This window comes from Rutidosis leptorrhynchoides, chromosome 11, assembly GCF_046630445.1.
Source record: "Rutidosis leptorrhynchoides isolate AG116_Rl617_1_P2 chromosome 11, CSIRO_AGI_Rlap_v1, whole genome shotgun sequence".
NCBI classification, from domain to species: Eukaryota; Viridiplantae; Streptophyta; class Magnoliopsida; order Asterales; family Asteraceae; genus Rutidosis; species Rutidosis leptorrhynchoides.
Window position 1 is genome coordinate 275,276,044 of NC_092343.1, and position 25,731 is coordinate 275,301,774.

Consider the following 25,731-nt stretch of genomic DNA (forward strand, 5'->3'; position numbering starts at 1 on the left):
TGAAAACTTTGAACTTACCGAATCTGTACAGTTGGTTGTCAGACTCGGTAAAATGCTAAAAATAGCATTTATTCAGTAAAATTTAAATATTTTTGGATTTTATCTTTTCCAATTTTTATGAATTTTTCAAAATAAGATTTGTACTTAAAAGAACTTTGAATTTTATACAAAGTACAAATCTCCAGTGATACCAATTGTTGACACGGGTTGCATACTGAGATGTATTGTAACGACCCGTCAAAATCGCTATTGACGCGGCACATTAATCATTGATTCCACAGTGAGGTTTTGACCTCTATATGATACGTTTTGATAAAATATTGCATTCATTAAAATAAGTGACTTTCTAAACATAGAAAGTTATAAACATGTGGGCGAGTGCTTAGGTATAAGCAAAACCCCAAAATACATAAGTCTTTAATTTACAGGTTGACATCACAGTCCAATTATTTATTACACAGCGCAGTTTTATTTTGAATGCAATAAACTTTGTACAAAGCATGAGAGACTCCATGCAGGCAACAAGCACATCACAGCGGAAGCATTCTAAGGACCTGAGAATAAAACATGCTAAAAAGTCAACACGGATGTTGGTGAGTTATAGGTTTAATTGCTCGAGTCATAAACATATATAAAGATAGACCACAAGATTTTATCAAAAGTTTATCAATAGATTCTACGTAACAGAGCACCCTGGTAACTAAACTTAACGCTATAGTGATAATTACCCCATTCGTTTTAATACACGCAAACCAACGTGTCTTAAACTCAAATAACATACGTCCGTTGAAAGGCTAGCGCTCTAGCTCGGACGGGGATGTCAAGCCCTATGGATCCATATACAATTATTCGTGCCCACCAGTCCATATCCTATGTACTGGCAGCTACTAGTTACCAAAGCTAAGGGATTTTCGGTTTAACTCAGTGTAGAATTTTGTATGTACTTGTGTCTTATTGCGTTTAAAATAAATTGCATGTATTCTCAGCCCAAAAATATTTAAAGTATTTAAAAAGGGAGACTATAACTCACAGTTCAATATTGCGATTCAATATTGTAGGCAAATTGCGTAGACGTAATGATGGTAGATGACTGTATGGTTGGTCTTGGATTCAAGAACAATACCCCGAACAATACCCAATATTTCCTTATTTTAAAACGGTTTGAAACCCGAATTAAAAATACCCTCGAATATACTTTATTATTATTAAACTTAAAATTAAAATTATAATTATAATTATAATTATAAAATAACGTACATATATATTTATGAAATATTTCGTCGAGCAAAACTGACCTTTTATAGTACTTTTCGATTTACTGTAGCTCATGCGATCGCATGAGTTTTCAGTGTTTTTGCCATGCGATCGCATGGCCGCCTTTTCTGTTTTTGTTTGCTAGTTCGTCGACATCAAATAGTGTTCGCTGTAGCAAATAGTGTTACTGTAGCAAATAGTGTTTACTGTAGCAAATAGTGTTTTACTGTAGCAAATAGTGTTTTACTGTAGCAAATCACTGTAGCAAACTCGTTTTCACTGTAGCACTGTAGCAAAATACGGTTTCACTGTAGTAAATAGTGTTTTACTGTGTAGAAAAGTCGTTTTTACTTGTACATATATATATACATACATATAATTGTTCATGAATCGTCGAGAGTAGTCAAAGGTAATTGTATATATGTAACAGTTCTAAAATTTTGAGACTCAATCTAACAGACTTTGTTTAACGTGTTAAAATAATAAATCGTATAGAGAATTGGTTTAAATAAGTCAAAAATTTTCGGGTCATCACATGTATACAAGCCATAGTGAATTATTTCAGATAAAAACAAAGAAATTTTGAATTCAATTTTGAAAAACAATATTTTTGAATAATTTTCTCATTTTCTCCCTTTTTCTCCCCCTCAAAATGTGATATACAAGAAAGTAAATCAACATTTTGATTATGTTCCCAAGAAAATGAATCAACTCCCCCTTGAAATAGGATATCAATGAGTTACCTCCCCCTTGCGTAACCATTGAACAAATGTACCTAGGAAGTTATCATTAATCTAAAGGCAGTCCCTTAAAGAAAAATTATCTAAAGCACTGAAACTTAGTTGCTCCCCCTAGAAAGTATCTACTCCCCCTAAACACAAGATCTCAAAAATAAGTCCCAACAGATCTAAGGAATATCAAGCACTATACTCTATCATACCAATCTCTTTGATCAAGAATTTTAGCCTAAGTTCATCTAAAGGTTTAGTGAACATGTCAGCTAATTGCACTTTAGTAGGCACAAAGTATAATTCTACATCCCCTTTCTCTACATGGTCCTTAATGAAATGATAACGAATATCTATGTGTTTAGTTTTAGAATGCTGAACCGGGTTGCTTGTTATTGCAATAGCACTTTGTGAATCACAATAGATCGGGGTCTTAGAAATCTTAAAGCCATAGTCCAAGAGTTGAGTTTGCATCCACAAAACTTGTGAACAACAGTGAGCTGCAGCAATGTACTCAGACTCAGCTGTTAATAAAGACACACAGTTCTGCTTTTTGGATGACCAACCAACTAGCCTATTCCCCAACATCTGAATTGATCCAGATGTACTTTTTCTATCAACATGGCAACCACCATGATCCGCATCAGTATAAGCAGTGAGATTGAAATCGGATCCATGAGGATACCAGATCCCAAGGTTAGGTGTACCTTTAAGGTATTGAAAAATCCTAACAACCACTTTGGAGTGAGATTTTTTAGGGTTGGACTGAAAGCGGGCACAGACAGTTACGGCAAGTGTAATGTCTGGTCGACTTGCAGTCAGATACATTAAAGAACCAACCATGCTTCGATAAAGCGTAATATCAAAGGGTTCCCCATTAGTATCAGCATCCAGTAAAGTCTTCATTGGGGTTGTCATTGGTTTTAAAGCAGTCATTTTAAAACGTTTTAGCATATCATTGATATACTTTGTTTGACTGATAAAAATCCCATTTGGTAATTGTTTTACTTGTAACCCCAAGAAGAAAGTTAACTGGTCAAGCATGCTCATTTCGAATTTGCTGGCCATAAGGTCACCAAATTCTTTGCATAAGGCCGGGGACGTGGAACCAAAAATAATATCATCAACATAAATTTGAACCAAGAGAATGTGACCATGGTTTTTACGGATGAATAGCGTTGTATCAATCGTTCCATGAGAGAAGCCATTGTCCAGCAAATACTTTGTTAAGGTCTCGTACCATGCACGTGGTGCTTGCTTCAGACCGTATAAAGCTTTCTCCAAGTAGTAAACGTGGTTTGGATGAATGGGATCGACAAAGCCCTCTGGTTGATCAACATAGACTTCCTCTTGAAGATAACCATTCAGAAAAGCAATTTTGACATCCATTTGAAACACTGTGAACTTCATATGAGAAGCAAATGCAAGGAAAAGACGAATTGCCTCAATCCTAGCAACTGGAGAAAATGTTTCGTCATAATAAATGCCTTCTTGTTGTCGATATCCTTTGGCCACAAGACGTGCCTTGTTTCGAACCACAATTCCATCAGAATCTTTCTTGTTCTTGAAAATCCACTTTACCCTTATTGGTCGTTGACCCGTTGGTCTTGGAACTAATCGCCATACTTTCAATCGTTCAAATTGATTGATCTCGTCTTGCATTGCAACTACCCAGTATGGATCTAGTAAAGCTTGAGCAACCGTTGTTGGTTCAATCTTACTAAGAAAGGCTGTGAATAGACACATATTCTGAGTAGCCCTTCGAGTTGACACTGGAGCAGATGCGTCACTAATAATAAGATCTATTGGATGACTTTTAGTCCATCGGGTGTGCGGAAGAGGTTGTACATCAGTGGTATCCATTGAAACATCAACCGTTGTTGACGTTGAGCCTTGATCCGCTGGATCTGATGTAACATTATCTAATGGATTCAATAGAGTTTCTGGAGAAACAGCTGGAGTTGTATCAACTGATGAATCTTGAATTGGTTCAAGATTATCAGTAACAGGAGGTTGGAGGGAGGATGAAGAAGCAACAGGTGAATCAGTTGGTGTTGAATCTTCATCAAAAAGACTTTGAAGAGTCTCCACAGTAGTTGACTGTGATAGTGTAACCGGTACGGCTTGAACATTTGAATCCCGTTGAGGAGTATAAAGACTATCAAACAAAATATTCAGTTCCTCTGATGTAACCGTAGGAACACCCTTCTTCGAGAAAATTGAGTTTTGCGCGGAAGAAGTAATAGCCAGGTTAGGATCGGGTTTTGGACTGAGTTGTTCAAAAGCCATTCCAGAAAATTCATCGAACTTGACGTTAATGCTCTCTTTAATCATCTTTGTCCGCTTATAATAAACACGATAAGCAACTTTGTTCGAGGAATAACCAAGAAATATGGCCTGATCGCCATGAGGATCAAACTTTCCGAGGATGTCAAAATCGTTAAGCACATAGCATATACAACCAAAAATACGGAAATATTTGACATTCGGGTGTCTACCATATAATAACTCATATAGAGTTTTATCAAAATGTTTGTTTACAATACAATGATTTTGGGTATAGCATGCAGTTGAAATGGCCTTCCCCCACATTTTTGGAGGTAATTTGGAGTAGGCAAGCATCGTTCGTGCTGCTTCGCACAACGTACGATTACGTCATTCGACTACTCCATTTTGTAGGGGGTCCGAGCAGCAGAGAACTGATGTTCAATGCCTTTGTCTTTCAAATAACTATCAAGCGGGTCATTCTTATATTCCGTCCCATTATCAGTTCTGATGCTCTTAACATGTTTGTTAAAAGAGCGTTGAATCTTTTTAATGAATTCAATGATAATGGCGGGGGTTTCTGACTTAGTTCGCAAAAGAAAAATCCATGTAAACTGGGTATAGTCATCAACAATGACAAGCACATGTTTCTTGCCACCGAGGCTAGAAATACGCATGGGTCCACATAAGTCCATATGCAATAATTGCAAAGATGATGAAGTACTGGGGTTTTGCTTAAGCGGATGATTAGTCCGTTTCAGCTTACCCATCGGACATGATGGACACACATGATGCTTATCATTTTGAAAGATTGGAATACCATCAACTAAATCTTTAGAGACTAGTCGATTGATACCCTTGTAATTCAGGTGTGACATCCGATGATGCCATAACCATGAATTTTCTTTGGTAGAACGAGTAGCCAAACACATGGTTGCATGTGATGGTGCATCATTGAGGTCAATAGTATATAGTGAAGCACAACGTTTACCAACAAGAAGATCATTCCCTCCGGTGGATTGCACAGAGCATTGTCGACGTTCAAACAAAACTTTGAGATCTCCATCGCAGAATTGGCTCACACTAAATAAACTGCACCCCAAACCCTCAACATATGAAACCCGTTTGATTGTTATGCCATTTTTGCACAAAATCTCTGTAACCCGTTATTGTTGGAATCTCATCATTTCCGAATGTAACCGTTCCTAGGAATTTGTCAATGAAGTTGACAAGCAAGGATTTATCGCCCGTCATGTGTTGAGAACAACTGGAATCTTTATAACAAACACAGACGTCGAAACCCTGTAAATGTGAATTTCCTAGAGTTTAGGTACCCAAATTTTTTTGGGTCCTTTTCGGTTAGTACCAACAATAAACTTTGGATTAACAACAAACTTTGGATCAATGATGAAATAATCACGTAAAGCATCATGCAGTTTAGACAATAAAGCATCATTTAAAACCACATTACATGAAGCATCATACGCAATATCAATCTTTACATCGTTATCAGAAGTCTTAACACACAATTTATTCCAAGTAGATGTTTTGTTCACAGACGAAAATTGAAAAACATGAGATGATTTCCTAGGCCGACTAGCAGATTGCTTTGGTTTGGTTGCTACTTTCTTAGTCGTGGACTTAGGAACCCATACAGATTTGTAATTCATGTTTGGATTATGACCTGTGACACGAAAAACACCTTTGTTAGTTAGACGTCCAAACGTTTCAGTTGACACATGAGATGACTGATTTTGCAGAATTTCCAATTTGATTGTACGTTCTTTTGCATCATACTCACTTAAATCAGGTTTAGAACTTGTGTGTGTTGTGGACTTAACTGATTTCTTTAAAAGACTCTCTTTTGAAGTTTTTGTCATAGGAATCATAGGAATCTTTTCAGTTAACACAGAACCATTTGGAGAATGAACCTTTTTAACAATATACTGAGTTGTAGAAACAACTTTCGAACCATGATTGCCAAATTGAGAACGTAGAGGATTTTTAAAAATAGTAATGGGTTTTACATCCTTAGATGTTGTTGTTCCCTTCCCCTTCTTAGTAATCCCACCAGTACATTCAAGCACATTGGTTGCAACATTAGATGTTTGCTTAAGTGTGTTAGCCTGTTTCATTTTAATTATCTTTTGTTTTAAGCTTTTAATCTCAAGACATAATTCTTCAGCAGAAACTATCACTTCACCCTCCTTAAAAGCATAGGTACATTCTTTCTTAGGCAGTGAAGGCAATTTATCACACAAAGCAAGCATTTGTTCTAATGATTGGCACTTAAGTTGCAAGTCAATATTCTCCTGTTCAAGTTGAGCTACTATACGATTCAAATTAAGTACAGCAGGCAAATGCAAGTAATAATCATGCAAAGGATCAAGTTGACTTTCAAAATCTATCAAAGGTTCAATGTTCGGTTCATCCCGAGGTTCTACTTTATCATCTAAAGAATTTTGATCTAGAGAATCTGTCTCAAAGAAGACAGTTAGTTCATGTGCTAGGTCTGCACGGAAAACATCATCTGGACATGCAGGTAAAGTTGGTAGAATTGGTTTCACATCAAAAATTGGTTCATCAAACACCTCATCTATTGCAGTAATGCTAGAACTAGGTTTGTTAAACACTTCATTCTTAAGCATTAAAATGTATTTCTCTAGCATGAGTGTTGGGATATAAATCAGTCTACGCTTAGGCACATAATCTTCACGTTGCATGTTCTTTTCAGTTTCAACAAGATTTTTCAAGAAATCAGGATTCGATTTACCTATCTTAGCATTGATTTTTTCATACATTAAGCTAATTTGATGGTATTTCCTAGATTTACGATTTACAATAATATCATCAAAATCAGCATCAGAAGCATGTACAAAATGCGATAGTAAACCAGCTTGAAAATAATCAGAATGATATAATCCTGGAATCTTTTTGGAAGCATCTTCCAAAATTTTCGGATCTTCATAACCCAACCGCCACTTTTCACCATGAATTGTTTTTGGTCTATTCATGAAAATCGTTTGTTTTGAAAGTTCCATATCCATGATAGCTTTGGATTGCTCTGTTCGATAGAGTTTTTCCTCATATCGAGCAAGTTGTGCTTTCATTTGAAAAGATTCTTTTGACAATAAAGAAATTTCAGTGTTCTTTTCAATTATGTTGTTTTCTAATTGAACAATTTTCTTGTTTAGTTTTGAAAGTGTGGGTTCATGTTGGTTTTTCAAATCAGAAAGATCTTTTTCTAAAAATTGAACTTTTTCTGCAAGTCGTTCCGATTTTAAACGATAATCAGTTCTTTCAACTTTAATTGGATGAATTGTCTTTTTCAGATCTTCCAACTCAGTTTCCTTAGAGTTGAGTTGGAGAGTCAATTGTTGCACATCCGTTTGCAATTTGGATGAGGAAGGTCTGGTCTCATTCATTTTGATTTTATCTTTTAAAACTGTGTTTTCAGATTTTAAGCCTTTGACTTCTTTTGACATTGAGACCAGATTCTTCATCAAGTCATTTTGCACTTTTATAAAATCAGGTGAGATTTCAAATGATTGTACCTCATCATCATCGGATGTTGAGTCAAAATTCTCCATTGCTTCCTTAGCTTTGATGAGCTTTGTCACCTTGCAAACATTTGCATGTTCCACCTCTGAATCTGAATCGTCAGTCCAGTTAAACCAAGTGTCATCAACTGGTTTTAGCTCTCCCCCAGTTTCCACAATCTTAGCCATCAACATTTTCTTCTTGTAGTAAGCTGCGTCCTTCTTCTTAGGCATCTTGCACTCACGAGAGTAATGACCAGCTTTGCCACAATTGAAACAAATTGAATCTTCCTTCTTGGAATCATCAGCACGTTGTTGTTTAGATTGATCAGCTTTCTTATAGTACGAGGAAGATGATGAGTTTTTGCGTTGATTGCTTGATTTGCCTTTAAACTTGTGTTTGTTCAAGGCTTTTGTGAACATGGCTGCCATCTTGACTAATTCAAGATGAGAATCATCAACATCAGAAAGATTCAAATCTTCTGAATCAGTTGATTCTTCAACAAGCACTTTCTTGGACAAGCTTTTGGAAGACGTCAACGATTTGCTCTTCTTTTTGGCAATTAGGGCAAGTGGATCGCCCGGAGAAGACTCTTTCCTTCCTTCTTGAAGTTTAGACACTTCAGGTTGGTAATGCATAAGAACTCCAACAAGCTTATGAATAGTCAACTTGTCAATCTCTTTAGTAGATCGAACAATGGTTCCATAAGGAAGCCAATCAGCATTGAGCTTTTTGAGAAACTTCATGTTGACTTCAGCATTTACTTTTATGATCTTGCACCTTTTCAACTCATTGAGAACACCATTGAAATGACGATAGGTATCCTTGAGTGGTTCATCAGTTTCCTGCTTGAAATCTTCATAGAATCCCAGAGCCTTATTCAATTTAGTAACGTCTGACATGTCATAACCTTCTTGCTGTCGTTTGATCTCATCCCATATATCTTTTGCTGTTGTGTTGCTATCAACATTTTCAAACAATTCATACGGGATAGCTTGCATAACAATATTCTTTGCCTCTATGTCACCCTGAGCTCTCTCACGCTTATCATCAGAAAGTTCATAGACTGGAATTGGCATACCAATATCCGGATGATAATCAACAACTGGACCATCTCTCAGAGAAGCCCAAATGTGTTTTGCTTTCTCACCCTTATAGTCTATGTACTGAGTGATACGGTGAAGCCACTGAGTGTATTTGCCATCAAATAACACTGGAGGACGGGAATCTGATCCAATGATCAAAGATTCTTGAGTAGACATCTTGAAAATGAGGTAGATTCGGTAAAGATTCTGTATTACACAAATCTAAGATGAAAAATCACAACAATCTGATCAGAATGTCAGATTCTGTAACAGATTCGGTACTGTAGCAGATTCGGTAAAGTAGCAGATTCGGTAAAGATTCTGTATATCAGATTCTGTAAAAGAAACTGATCAGAAATACAAGAGACACACCCAGATTCAGTATAGATTCGGTAATTACAAGAATTGTAGCCTGTAACCACTTAAAATAATGGATTAAGTGATACAGAAACTCAGATTTTGTATTTGATTCGGTAGTCAGATTCTGTATGAATTTGAAGTTCAAACTCAATTCAATCCTTTTGAATTAGATTCTGTAACCTTGCTGCACAAGGAAACACGTTAGTATCACACAAAATATCAAAGATACCGAAAGTATAGGATACCGAATGTCAACTGTAGCAGTTGACAATACCGAGTCTAAGTTTAAAACTTAGAAATATGACAGAATCCTTTCTCAAACCACACCAATTAGCTGCGTCTAATCAAACCGAATGTGATAGAATCACAATCACACCACAATCTGCAACACTTAAGATGAATTTAAGTAATGAAGCAGACTCGGTATGACAGTTACGATACCGAGTGTTGATCAAATCTTTAAAACTTAATGAATTGAAGAAATTGAACCATCAGAAATGTGATTTAACACCTCACGAACACAACTGAATCCTTAAATCTTCACAAAAATCCAGAATCAAGCTTAAATTAAGCAATACCGAGAGTTTTAGCCACAAACTCTAAAAATCAACTTGATTCTCCATAATTGAAGTTAAAAAGCTGTAATGATGATCGAAAATCTTTCTAAAATACCTAATGCACCTTTGGTGAACTTATCACAAGAATCTGAACGTCAGATTATCAAATTCGATGATACTGAATGTGATTCAAAATACCGAGAGTTATCAGATTCTGTAATCTACAATCTCTGGATCGATATAGTGATGTAGAATCACTTCCTGGAAGCTCTGATACCAAATGATAGGTCAGATCATGTTGAGATTGAGAAAAATGATAAGATAAAGAGAGATTCGGTATGTAAGCATGAGACTCGGTATTAGAGAGAATCGGTACAATTACATTCTACGGCTTCTAGAACTCGGTTACAATGTAATGGCTATCTAATTAGGACTACTTAGGTTCCTTATATAGCCCTCTTCTAAGGAACCTTCATTTAAACTTATTTTCACATTAACGCTATACAACTTCGGGGTCCTAACAGAACAGCTTACAAAACTCCAATTGGAACCACACCTTTTAAACTTGTTTACGGAAAAGCATGTCACCTTTCAGTAGAAATTGAACATAAAGCATTTTGGGCTTTGAAGACATGTAATCTTGATTTGCATGAAGCCAGACGTCTACGGTTAAGTCAACTAAACGAATTAGAAGAATTAAGACATGAAGCATATGAAAATTTGTTAATCTATAAGGAAAGAACGAAGAAATGGCATGATAAAAGAATCAGAAGTTCAAAAGAATTTAAGGAAGGAGACAGAGTTCTTCTTTTCAATTCAAGATTCAAGCTATTTCCTGAAAAATTGAAATCAAGATGGTCTGGACCATTCATAGTCAAAGGAGTTTTCCCATACGGAACAGTAGAATTAATAAATTCAAATGGGATTGAATTTAAGGTTAATGGTCACAGAGTTAAACATTACATAGATAATCCAATGGAAGTTGAAGATGAAGTTAATCACAATTTTGACACCACAACTAACTAAGTGTGGGAAGATTCGAATCTTTTAAGGATAATATAAATTTCTGTTAGAGTTAGATTTTCTGTTTTCGTGTAGTTCTCGAAAATGGAATCCGAATGGTCTTTCCCTAGCAGAACCTAAAGAACTAGTCTTCTCCCCCCATTCTGAATTTTTATTTTTTTAGGTTTTACGAGATGAAGAATTCCTTTGATTTGAACCATGGTCTACTACTACACGCTTTGATTATAAACGTAATAATGACACATTCCCGAGTGAAGTGGTATCATTCATAAGAGGCAAAATGGACGAAGTGAGGAAAGAACTCAGGAAAGATCATCATAAAATACATTTTGGTAAAGAAAAATCAAAATCCGCAACAAAAAGAAGAGCACGACAACTTGAAAGATGTCATAAATGCGGAAAATGGTCACACGAAGGTAAATGTTCGAACAATCAAACATATTCAAATACCGAATTTGTTACTCTATGCAGAAAAGGACCGTTCATATGTTTAGAAGAAAAGTTATTGAAGAATCGAGGTTACGCTTATGTAGCTATGGAAAACCAAATCACACGACTCTCCTATGAGTCGGCTAAAGCAGGTCTCTGAGAATTCTATCTCACAGGTAAGTATGTAAAGTTTTTATTTATTGCTTTTAACCTTTTGATAATAAACGCTGAATCGTTCGCTATAAAGTATTAAATAGATATTCAATAAAATTAGATATGCGAAACTGAAATTATTGATATCATATAAAAATTTAATTCATCACTGCAAAATTTACCGTTTATTCATAAGGTAAAAATATCTTTAATCAATAAATTCAAAATATTTCAAAAATTCGTCAGGAGTAAAACTAGGTAAAATAGCCGAAATTACTTTACCCAAAAAGAAAGACGTATATTTTTGTTAATATTTGATTAATTAAAGTGGGATAAAAGACCAAAAAGATTTTTAATTTTAATTTTTACTTTGTTTTTAAATTAATATTAAATTATTATTGTAAATTTTTAAAACCAATATATTTAAGTTTTTAAATATTTTAAAAATTAATATTTTTAAAATAAATTTGTAAAATTAATGTATAAAAATATTAATGATATTTATATGAATTTTTAATTTTATGCATTTTAAATTTAAGTTTGGTGTGAATTTAAAAACAAAATTTACTTTATTTCATTAAGTTAAAAATATGATTTCTAAAATTCGTCGTAAGTTGAAGACTAGGTCATGGAACCAAAATTGCTTTACCCAAGGGCGGGGCGAGAAATTTTGTTATTATTATTTTTAATCTTATTGATTTAAAGTATGCCAAAAACATAAAAAAAAAAAACTAAAAATCTTTTCTTTTAAAACAATCGCTTTAAAATGACAAATTTTAAAATTTTGTCGAGGGACGGACTAGGTCAACGTATCGAAATGCCCTCATTCTAGAAAGAAACAAATTTTTAATTAATTATTTATTTTATAAGTTAAAGATTTTATAAAAAAAAACCACAAATCCGCACTCGCGGAGTTTTGTGTGGTCCCACATCCGCACTCGCGCAGTTCCAAAATTCCAGACCAAAATAACTGGTCGACTGACCAGTCCTCAAACACACACAAACATAATTTTCTGCGAAAAAATACCCAAAAACCCTCTAAAAATCACGATTTTTCACCGTTAATCATCAAATTTCTTGCTAAAATCACGATGAGGAGATATTTGCCAAGAAGTTTTTCAAGGAAATAGGTAATTTCTACATCCAAACACTCTTTAATTCGGATTTTTAGTGTTCTTGAGTAAAATTATACCTAATTTGATTTTGATGATTTCTAGCTTAATTGTGCTTAAATTGTTTGTATATTATGCTTGTATAACCTAGATTGATGCTATTTAACATGATTAGAAGCCTTAAACTTCAAATTTTGAGTAATCTAGGGTTTTTGTTCCTGAGCAAAATTGGGGCTTTTTGATATAAACGGGTTATGGCCGAATTTTGTTGATGGTTCATGCTTAATTAAGTATTGTAACATGTTTAGGTTGCTAAATGATCAAAACTTTGATCCTAAACATGATTTTTAAGTATTAAAGTGGACTTTTTGAGTCAAAAATGCATGAACTCGATTTAATTGATATGAATTCCATTTGGAACTCGTTTAATTGCTATAATGATGATTTTTGACATGATTTAGAAGATGAATGCTAAGGAACATTGTATACATTTTCATATATGTTTATTTGTAAAAGTGTAGAACTGTTAATATTGTGAAAATGCGTATAAAGTTTAATATGGATTAAACATGTCATTATGATTGTTTTGATTTATGATTCTGCTAACACTAATGCATATTTGGATGCACAAAAATTGTGTTTAATGTGTTTTGTAGACTGAAAGGGGTGAATCTTCATCCGCATCTCAGGCTCGCAATGCTCCACCTGAGAATGCAGACGAACAGGAGATTAACGACCAGTACAGACAAAATATACCTCATCAAGTCATTTCATTTTCAATTATCCATGAGGCATATTTACACCCAAACTTGAGGTTTGACAGATTTTGGATAGAATATCCAAAATATCAAAGGAACTTACACACCCTTCAATCTAATGTTGTTGAAGTACCCAGGGTAATAGATTGGAAACCGTTAGAAACAGTGGGATTGGCCGATCCAATCAGAGAATTACTTACACAAAGGTATGGTAATTCTACTTTTAATGATTGAGAACATTTATTCAATATACGTAGGCATGTATATAGAGAATGGTGTGTGGAATTATTATGTAGTTGTAGTGACCCGAACTTTTCCATGTTTATATATATATATTAAATGAAATTGTTATTTACATGATTAAGTGTTTCCAACATGTTAAGCAATCAAACTTGTTAAGACTTGATTAATTGAAATAGGTTTCATATAGACAATTGACCACCCAAGTTGACCGGTGATTCACGAACGTTAAAACTTGTAAAAACTATACGATGACATATACATGGTTATATATATAGTTAACATTATTTTATTATAAGTATGTATCTCGTTAGATATTTTAACAATGAGTTATATACATAAAAATGAGACTATTAATTTAAGAAACTCGAAAACGATATATATAACGATTATCGTTATAACAACGTCTTACTAGGTACATATGAATCATATTAAGATATTGATACACTTGGTTAATTATTTTAAATGATAAGTAAATATATTATTAAGTGTATTAACAATGAAATACATATGTAAAAATAAGACTACTAACTTAATGATTTCGAAACAAGACATATATGTAACGATTATCGTTGTAACGACATTTAACTGTATATATATCATACTAAGATATATTATATATCATAATATCATGATAATATAACAATTTAACATCTCATTTGTTATAATAAACAATGGGTTAACAACATTCAACAAGATCGTTAACCTAAAGGTTTCAAAACAACATTTACATGTAACGATTAACGATGACTTAACGACTCAGTTAAAATGTATATACATGTAGTGTTTAATATGTATTCATATACTTTTGAAAGACTTCAAGAAACTTATCAAAATACTTCTACTTAACAAAAATTCTTACAATTACATCGTCGTTCAGTTTCATCAACAATTCTACTCGTATGCACCCGTATTCGTACTCGTACAATACACAGCTTTTAGATGTATGTACTATTGGTATATACACTCCAATCATCAGCTCTTAGCAGCCCATGTGAGTCACCTAACACATGTGGGAACCATCATTTGGCAACTAGCATGAAATATCTCATAAAATTACAAAAATATGAGTAATCATTCATGACTTATTTACAAAAAAACAAAATTACATATCCTTTATATCTAATCCATACACCAACGACCAAAAACACCTACAAACACTTTCATTCTTCAATTTTCTTCATCTAATTGATCTCTCTCAAGTTCTATCTTCAAGTTCTAAGTATTCTTCATAAATTCCAAAAGTTCTAGTTTCATAAAATCAAGAATACTTCCAAGATTGCAAGTTTACTTCCAAGTTTTCTAAATCCATTCCAAGTAATCATCCAAGATCATGAAACCTTTGTTACTTACAGTAGGTTATCTTTCTAATACAAGGTAATAATCATATTCAAGCCATCCAAGGATTTCATATTTCAATACACATCCCATATATAGAGATAAAAATCATTCATATGGTGAACACCTGGTAACCGACATTAACAAGATGCATATATAAGAATATCCCCATCATTCCGGGACACCCTTCGGATATGATATAAATTTCGAAGTACTAAAGCATCCGGTACTTTGGATGGGGTTTGTTAGGCCCAATAGATCTATCTTTAGAATTCGCGTCAATTAGGGTGTATGTTCCCTAATTCTTAGATTACCAGACTTAATAAAAAGGGGCATATTTGATTTCGATAATTCAACCATAGAATGTAGTTTCACGTACTTGTGTCTATTTTGTAAATCATTTATAAAACCTGCATGTATTCTCATCCCAAAAATATTAGATTTTAAAAGTGGGACTATAACTTACTTTCACAGATTTTTACTTCGTCGGGAAGTAAGACTTGGCCACTGGTTGATTCACGAACCTATAACAATATATACATATATATCAAAGTATGTTCAAAATATATTTACAACACTTTTAATATATTTTGATGTTTTAAGTTTATTGAGTCAGCTGTCCTCGTTAGTAACCTACAACTAGTTGTCCACAGTTAGATGTACAGAAATAAGTCGATAAATATTATCTTGAATCAATCCACGACCCAGTGTATACGTATCTCAGTATTGATCACAACTCAAACTATATATATTTTAGAATCAACCTCAACCCTGTATATAGCTAACTCCAACATTCACATATAGAGTGTCTATGGTTGTTCCGAAATATATATAGATGTGTCGACATGATAGGTCGAAACATTGTATACGTGTCTATGGTATCTCAAGATTACATAATATACAATACAAGTTGATTAAGTTATGGTTGGAATAGATTTGTTAACAATTTTCACGTAGCTAAAATGAGAAAAATTATCCAATCTTGTTTTACCCATAACTTCTTCATTTTAAATCCGTTTTGAGTGAATCAAATTGCTATGGTTTCATATTGAACTCTATTTTATGAACCTAAACAGAAAAAGTATAGGTTTATAGTCGGAAAAATAAGTTACAAGTCGTTTTTGTAAAGGTAGTCATTTCAGTCGAAAGAACGACGTCTAGATGACTATTTTAGAAAACATACTTCCACTTTGAGTTTAACCATAATTTTTGGATATAGTTTCATGTTCATAATAAAAATCATTTTCTCAGAATAACAACTTTTAAATCAACTTTTATCATAGTTTTTAATTAACTAACCCAAAACAGCCAGCGGTGTTACTACGACGGCGTAAATCCGGTTTTACGGTGTTTTTCGTGTTTCCAGATTTTAAATCATTAAGTTAGCATATCATATAGATATAGAACATGTGTTAGTTGATTTTAAAAGTCAAGTTAGAAGGATTAACTTTTATTTGCGAACAAGTTTAGAATTAACTAAACTATGTTCTAGTGATTACAAGTTTAAACCTTCGAATAAGATAGCTTTATATGTATGAATCGAATGATGTTATTAACATCATTACTACCTTAAGTTCCTTGGATAAACCTACTGGAAAAGAGAAAAGTGGATCTAGCTTCAATGGATCCTTGGATGGCTCGAAGTTCTTGAAGCAGAATCATGACACGAAAACAAGTTCAAGTAAGATCATCACTTGAAATAAGATTGTTATAGTTATAGAAATTGAACCAAAGTTTGAATATGATTATTACCTTGTATTATAATGATAACCTACTGTAAGAAACAAAGATTTCGTGAGGTTGGATGATCACCTTACAAGATTGGAAGTGAGCTAGCAAACTTGAAAGTATTCTTGATTTTATGAAACTAGAACTTTTGGAATTTATGAAGAACACTTAGAACTTGAAGATAGAACTTGAGAGATATCAATTAGATGAAGAAAATTGAAGAATGAAAGTGTTTGTAGGTGTTTTTGGTCGTTGGTGTATGGATTAGATATAAAGGATATGTAATTTTGTTTTCATGTAAATAAGTCATGAATGATTACTCATATTTTTGTAATTTTATGAGATATTTCATGCTAGTTGCCAAATGATGGTTCCCACATGTGTTAGGTGACTCACATGGGCTGCTAAGAGCTGATCATTGGAGTGTATATACCAATAGTACATACATCTAAAAGCTGTGTATTGTATGAGTACGAATACGGGTGCATACGAGTAGAATTGTTGATGAAACTGAACGAGGATGTAATTGTAAGCATTTTTTTTAAGTAGAAGTATTTTGATAAGTTTATTGAAGTCTTTCAAAAGTGTATAAATACATATTAAAACACTACATGTATATACATTTTAACTGAGTCGTTAAGTCATCGTTAGTCGTTACATGTAAGTGTTGTTTTGAAACCTTTAGGTTAACGATCTTGTTAAATGTTGTTAACCCAATGTTTATAATATCAAATGAGATTTTAAATTATTATATTATCATGTTATTATCATGTATGAATATCTCTTAATATGATATATATACATTAAATGTCTTTACAACGATAATCGTTACATATATGTCTCGTTTAAAAATCATTAAGTTAGTAGTCTTGTTTTTACATATGTAGTTCATTGTTAATATACTTAATGATATGTTTACTTATCATAGTATCATGTTAACTATATATATATATATATATATCCATATATATGTCATCATATAGTTTTTACAAGTTTTAACGTTCGTGAATCACCGGTCAACTTGGGTGGTCAATTGTCTATATGAAACATATTTCAATTAATCAAGTCTTAACAAGTTTGATTGCTTAACATGTTGGAAACATTTAATCATATAAATATCAATCTCAATTAATATATATAAACATGGAAAAGTTCGGGTCACTACAGTAACTACCCGTTAAATAAATTTCGTCCCGAAATTTTAAGCTGTTGAAGGTGTTGACGAATCTTCTGAAAATAGATGCGGGTATTTCTTCTTCATCTGATCTTCACACTCCCAGGTGAAATAGGATCCTCTACGAGCATTCCATCGAACCTTAACAATTGGTATCTTGTTTTGCTTAAGTCTTTTAACCTCACGATCCATTATTTCGACGGGTTCTTCGATGAATTGAAGTTTTTCGTTGATTTGGATTTCATCTAATGGAATAGTGAGATCTTCTTTAGCAAAACATTTCTTCAAATTCGAGACGTGGAAAGTGTTATGTACAGCCGCTAGTTGTTGAGGTAACTCAAGTCGGTAAGCTACTGGTCCGACACGATCAATAATCTTGAATGGTCCAATATACCTTGGATTTAATTTCCCTCGTTTACCAAATCGAACAACGCCTTTCCAAGGTGCAACCTTAAGCATGACCATCTCTCCAATTTCAAATTCTATATCTTTTCTTTTAATGTCGGCGTAGCTCTTTTGTCGACTTTGGGCGGTTTTCAACCGTTGTTGAATTTGGATGATCTTCTTGGTAGTTTCTTGTATAATCTCCGGACCCGTAATCTGTCTATCCCCCACTTCACTCCAACAAATCGGAGACCTGCACTTTCTACCATAAAGTGCTTCAAACGGCGCCATCTCAATGCTTGAATGGTAGCTGTTGTTGTAGGAAAATTCTGCTAACGGTAGATGTCGATCCCAACTGTTTCCGAAATCAATAACACATGCTCGTAGCATGTCTTCAAGCGTTTGTATCGTCCTTTCACTCTGCCCATCAGTTTGTGGATGATAGGCAGTACTCATGTCTAGACGAGTTCCTAATGCTTGCTGTAATGTCTGCCAGAATCTTGAAATAAATCTGCCATCCCTATCAGAGATAATAGAGATTGGTATTCCATGTCTGGAGACGACTTCCTTCAAATACAGTCGTGCTAACTTCTCCATCTTGTCATCTTCTCTTATTTGCAGGAAGTGTGTTGATTTGGTGAGACGATCAACTATTACCCAAATAGTATCAAAACCACTTGCAGTCCTTGGCAATTTAGTGATGAAATCCATGGTAATGTTTTCCCATTTCCATTCTGGGATTTCGGGTTGTTGAAGTAGACCTGATGGTTTTTGATGCTCAACTTTGACCTTAGAACACGTCAAACATTCTCCTACGTATTTAGCAACATCGGCTTTCATACCCGGCCACCAAAAATGTTTCTTGAGATCCTTGTACATCTTCCCCGTTCCAGGATGTATTGAGTATCTGGTTTTATGAGCTTCTCTAAGTACCATTTCTCTCATATCTCCAAATTTTGGTACCCAAATCCTTTTAGCCCTATACCTGGTTCCGTCTTCCCGAATATTAAGATGCTGCTCCGATCCTTTGGGTATTTCATCCTTTAAATTTCCCTCTTTTAAAACTCCTTGTTGCGCCTCCTTTATTTGAGTAGTAAGGTTATTATGAATCATTATATTCATAGATTTTACTCGAATGGGTTCTCTGTCCTTCCTGCTCAAGGCATCGGCTACTACATTTGCCTTCCCCGGGTGGTAACGAATCTCAAAGTCGTAATCATTCAACAATTCAATCCACCTACGCTGCCTCATATTCAGTTGTTTCTGATTAAATATGTGTTGAAGACTTTTGTGGTCGGTATATATAATACTTTTAACCCCATATAAGTAGTGCCTCCAAGTCTTTAATGCAAAAACAACCGCGCCTAATTCCAAATCTTGCGTCGTATAATTTTGCTCGTGAATCTTCAATTGTCTAGACGCATAAGCAATCACCTTCGTTCGTTGCATTAATACACAACCGAGACCTTGCTTTGATGCATCACAATAAATCACAAAATCATCATTCCCTTCAGGCAATGACAATATAGGTGCCGTAGTTAGCTTTTTCTTCAACAACTGAAACGCTTTCTCTTGTTCATCCTTCCATTCAAATTTCTTCCCTTTATGCGTTAATGCAGTCAAGGGTTTTGCTATTCTGGAAAAGTCTTGGATGAACCTTCTGTAGTAACCAGCTAGTCCTAAAAACTGGCGTATGTGTTTCGAAGTTTTTGGGGTTTCCCACTTTTCAACAGTTTCTATCTTTGCTGGATCCACCTTAATACCTTCTTTGTTCACTATGTGATCGAGGAATTGAACTTCTTCCAATCAAAATGCACACTTTGAAAACTTAGCGTACAATTCTTCCTTCCTCAATACTTCTAACACCTTTCTCAAATGTTCACCGTGTTCTTGGTCATTCTTTGAGTAAATAAGTATGTCATCAATGAAAACAATGACAAACTTGTCAAGGTATGGTCCACACACTCGGTTCATAAGGTCCATGAACACAGCTGGTGCATTAGTTAAACCAAACGACATGACCATAAACTCATAATGACCGTAACGTGTTCTGAAAGCAGTCTTTGGAATATCATCTTCTTTCACCCGCATTTGATGATACCCGGAACGTAAGTCAATCTTTGAATAAACAGACGAGCCTTATAGTTGATCAAATAAGTCATCGATTCTCGGTAGTGGGTAGCGGTTCTTGATGGTAAGTTTGTTCAACTCTCGGTAGTCGATACACAACCTGAATGTACCATCTTTCTTCTTGACAAACAAAACAGGAGCTCCCCACGGTGATGTGCTTGGTCGAATGAAACCACGCTCTAAAAGTTCTTGTAATTGGCTTTGCAGTTCTTTCATCTCGCTGGGTGCGAGTCTGTAAGGAGCACGAGCTATTGGTGCAGCTCCTGGTACAAGATCTATTTGAAATTCAACGGATCGATGTGGGGGTAATCCCGGTAATTCTTTCGGAAATACATCGGGAAATTCTTTTGCGACGGGAACATCATTGATGCTCTTTTCTTCAGTTTGTACTTTCTCGACGTGTGCTAGAACAGCATAGCAACCTTTTCTTATTTGTTTTTGTGCCTTCAAATTACTAATAAGATGTAGCTTCATGTTGCCCTTTTCTCCGTACACCATTAAGGGTTTTCCTTTTTCTCGTATAATGCGAATTGCATTTTTGTAACAAACGATCTCTGCTTTCACTTCTTTCAACCAGTCCATACCGATTATCACATCAAAACTCCCTAACTCTACTAGTATCAAATCAATCTTAAATGTTTCGCTAACCAGTTTAATTTATCGATTCCGACATATATTATCTGCTGAAATTAATTTACCATTTGCTAATTCGAGTAAAAATTTACTATCCAAAGGCGTCAATGGACAACTTAATTTAGCACAAAAATCTCTACTCATATAGCTTCTATCCGCACCCGAATCAAATAAAACGTAAGCATATTTATTGTCAATAAGAAACGTACCCGTAACAAGCTCCGGGTCTTCCTGTGCCTCTGCCGCATTAATATTGAAAACTCTTCCGCGGCCTTGTCCATTCGTGTTCTCCTGGTTCGGGCAATTTCTAATAATGTGGCCCGGTTTTCCACATTTATAACAAACTACATTGGCATAACTTGCTCCGACACTACTTGCTCCGCCATTACTCGTTCCGACACCATTTGTTCCTTTCGTTCTATTAACCCCTGGTCCGTAGACCTCACACTTCGCCGCGCTATGACCATTTCTTTTACACTTGTTGCAAAATTTGGTGCAGAACCCCGAGTGATACTTTTCACACCTTTGGCATAGCTGCTTCTGATTGTTGTTGTTGTTGCGGTTATTATTGTTGTTGGGATGATTGTTGTAGTTGCTATTGTTGTTGTTGTTGTTGTTGTTGTTGGGCCGTTTGTTGTAGTTGCGACTGATGTTGCGATTGTTGGGATAATTGTTGCGATTATTGTTGTAATTGCTGTTGTTGTTGTATTGGTGATTCTTATCACCGTTTTCCTCCCACTTTCTTTTGACTTGCTTCACATTGGCCTCTTCAGAAGTCTGTTCTTTAATTCTTTCTTCAATCTGGTTCACTAGTTTGTGAGCCATTCTACATGCCTGTTGTATGGAGGCGGGCTCGTGTGAACTTATATCTTCTTGGATTCTTTCCGGTAATCCTTTCACAAACGCGTCGATCTTCTCTTCCTCATCTTCGAATGCTCCCGGACACAATAGGCACAATTCTGTGAATCGTCTTTCGTACGTGGTAATATCAAATCCTTGGGTTCGTAACCCTCTAAGTTCTGTCTTGAGCTTATTGACCTCGGTTCTGGGACGGTACTTCTCGTTCATCAAGTGCTTGAATGCTGACCACGGTAGTGCGTACGCATCGCCTTGTCCCACTTGCTCTAGATAGGTATTCCACCATGTTAACGCAGAACCTGTGAAGGTATGCGTAGCGTACTTCACTTTGTCCTCTTCGGTACACTTACTTATGGCAAACACCGATTCGACCTTCTCGGTCCACCGTTTCAATCCGATCGGTCTTTCGGTTCCATCAAATTCCAAAGGTTTGCAGGCAGTGAATTCTTTGTAGGTGCATCCTACACGATTTCCTGTACTGCTAGATCCAAGGTTATTGTTGGTATGTAGCGCAGCCTGTACTGCGGCTATGTTTGAAGCTAGAAAAGTACAGAATTCCTCTTCATTCATATTCACGGTGTGTCGAGTAGTCGGTGCCATTTCCTTCAAAATAGTCAAATGGAACAAGTTAATCATACAGAATATTAAGAGTAGTTAATAGTATTTTGTAGCATAATATGAACTCATTTATAAAAGCTTTTTCTTCATATTAGCATTTTATAAGTTTAAATTCGGGTAGTACCTACCCGTTAAGTTCATACTTAGTAGCTAATATACAATTCAACTACTACAATTCTATATGAAAAACTGATTATAATAATATTTCGCGTTCAAACTTTTATACAATATTTTACAAACTTACAATACCGCTTATTTTACATAAAGCATGAAATATAGCACAAAATAACTTTGATACAAGATAGTTGTGAAGATAATTCTAGCTAGTACACAAGTCGTTCAGCAAAGGCAATAAAGACACGTGATTCATACGTCCAGAAACAAGTCATGCATTCTGGTTTTACTAGGACTACTTCCCATCCTTGGTTTTGTGGAACATAACCGTTATGGCCGTTGATAAGACAGCGTGTTGTAACATCGTCAAAGGGACGAGGGTTACGTAATGTCCAACAGTCCCGTAACAATCTAAAAACCTCATTTCTTACCCAAATTACCGACTCCGTCACTTGTGGGAACGTTTTGTTTAATAGTTGTAGCCCGATGTTCTTGTTCTCACTTTGGTGAGAAGCGAACATTACAAATCCGTAAGCATAACATGCTTCTTTATGTTGCATGTTAGCCGCTTTTTCTAAATCACGAAGTCCAATATTCGGATATATTGAGTCAAAATAATTTCTTAACCCATTGCGTAAAATAGCATTTGGGTTCCCCGCAATATATGCGTCAAAGTAAACACATCGTAACTTATGGATTTCCCAATGTGATATCCCCCATCTTTCGAACGAAAGCCTTTTATAAACCAAGGCATTCTTGGAACGTTCTTCGAATGTCTTACAAACTGATCTCGCCTTAAATAGTTGTGCCGAAGAATTCTGACCGACTCTAGACAAGATTTCATCAATCATGTCTCTGGGTAGGTCTCTTAAAATATTGGGTTGTCTATCCATTTTGTGTTTTTATACTGTAAAATAGACAAGAGTTAGATTCATAAAAAAAAAAAAAATACTTATTAATACAAGCAATTTTTACATATATCATAAAGCATAAGCACACTATATTACATGTATTACACCACACGAATACAACTATCTTATTCCGACTCGCTTGTTTCTTCTTCTTCGGTTTTGGTTCGTTTTGCCAAGTTTCTAGGGATATATGATGTTCCCCTAATACGAGCCGTTATTTTCCACATTGGTTTAGAAAAACCTGGTGGTTTAGAGGTTCTCGGGTCATTGTTACAACTTAAGGACTTCGGGGGTTGACGATACATATAAAGTTCATCGGGGTTGGAATTAGATTTCTCTATTTTTATGCCCTTTCCCTTATTATTTTCTTTTGCCTTTTTAAATTCAGTTGGGGTAATTTCTATAACATCATCGGAATTCTCGTCGGAATCCGATTCATCGGAGAATTGGTAATCCTCCCAATATTTTGCTTCCTTGGCGGAAACACCATTGACCATAATTAACCTTGGTCGGTTGGTTGAGGATTTTCTTTTACTTAACCGTTTAATATTTCACCCACCGGTTCTATTTCTTCATCCGGTTCCGATTCTTCTTCCGGTTCCGATTCTTCTTCCGGTTCCGACTCTTCTTCCGGTTCCTCTTCGGGAACTTGTGAATCAGTCCACGAATCATTCCAATTTACATTTGACTCTTCATTATTATTAGGTGAGTCAATGGGACTTGTTCTAGAGGTAGACATCTATCACATAATATCAAACGCATTAAGAGATTAATATATCACATAATATTCACATGTTAAAAATATATAGTTTCCAACAAAATTTGTTAAGCAATCATTTTTCAAGTAAACACGGTCGAAGTCCAGACTCACTAATGCATCCTAACAAACTCGATAAGACACACTAATGCAAAATTCTGGTTCTCTAAGACCAACGCTCGGATACCAACTGAAATGTCCCGTTCTTATTGATTAAAAACGTTCCATATTAATTGATTTCGTTGCGAGGTTTTGACCTCTATATGAGACGTTTTTCAAAGACTGCATTCATTTTTAAAACAAACCATAACCTTTATTTCGTAAATAAAGGTTTAAAAAGCTTTACGTAGATTATCAAATAATGATAATCTAAAATATCATGTTTACACACGACCATTACATAATGGTTTACAATACAAATATGTTACATCGAAATCAGTTTCTTGAATGCAGTTTTTACACAATACCATACAAACATGGACTCCAAATCTTCTCCTTATTTTAGTATGCAACAGCGGAAGCTCTTAGTATTCACCTGAGAATAAACATGCTTTAAACGTCAACAAAAATGTTGGTGAGTTATAGGTTTAACCTATATATATCAAATCGTAACAATAGACCACAAGATTTCATATTTCAATACACATCCCATACATAGAGATAAAAATCATTCATATGGTGAACACCTGGTAACCGACATTAACAAGATGCATATATAAGAATATCCCCATCATTCCGGGACACCCTTCGGATATGATATAAATTTCGAAGTACTAAAGCATCCGGTACTTTGGATGGGGTTTGTTAGGCCCAATAGATCTATCTTTAGGATTTGCGTCAATTAGGGTGTATGTTCCCTAATTCTTAGATTACCAGACTTAATAAAAAGGGGCATATTCGATTTTGATAATTCAACCATATAATGTAGTTTCACGTACTTGTGTCTATTTTGTAAATCATTTATAAAACCTGCATGTATTCTCATCCCAAAAATATTAGATTTTAAAAGTGGGACTATAACTCACTTTCACAGATTTTTACTTCGTCGGGAAGTAAGACTTGGCCACTGGTTGATTCACGAACCTATAACAATATATACATATATATCAAAGTATGTTCAAAATATATTTACAACACTTTTAATATATTTTGATGTTTTAAGTTTATTAAGTCAGCTGTCCTCGTTAGTAACCTACAACTAGTTGTCCACAGTTAGATGTACAGAAATAAATCGATAAATATTATCTTGAATCAATCCACGACCCAGTGTATACGTATCTCAGTATTGATCACAACTCAAACTATATATATTTTGGAATCAACCTCAACCCTGTATAGCTAACTCCAACATTCACATATAGAGTGTCTATGGTTGTTCCGAAATATATATAGATATGTCGACATGATAGGTCGAAACATTGTATACGTGTCTATGGTATCTCAAGATTACATAATATACAATACAAGTTGATTAAGTTATGGTTGGAATAGATTTGTTAACAATTTTCACGTAGCTAAAATGAGAAAAATTATCCAATCTTGTTTTACCCATAACTTCTTCATTTTAAATCCGTTTTGAGTG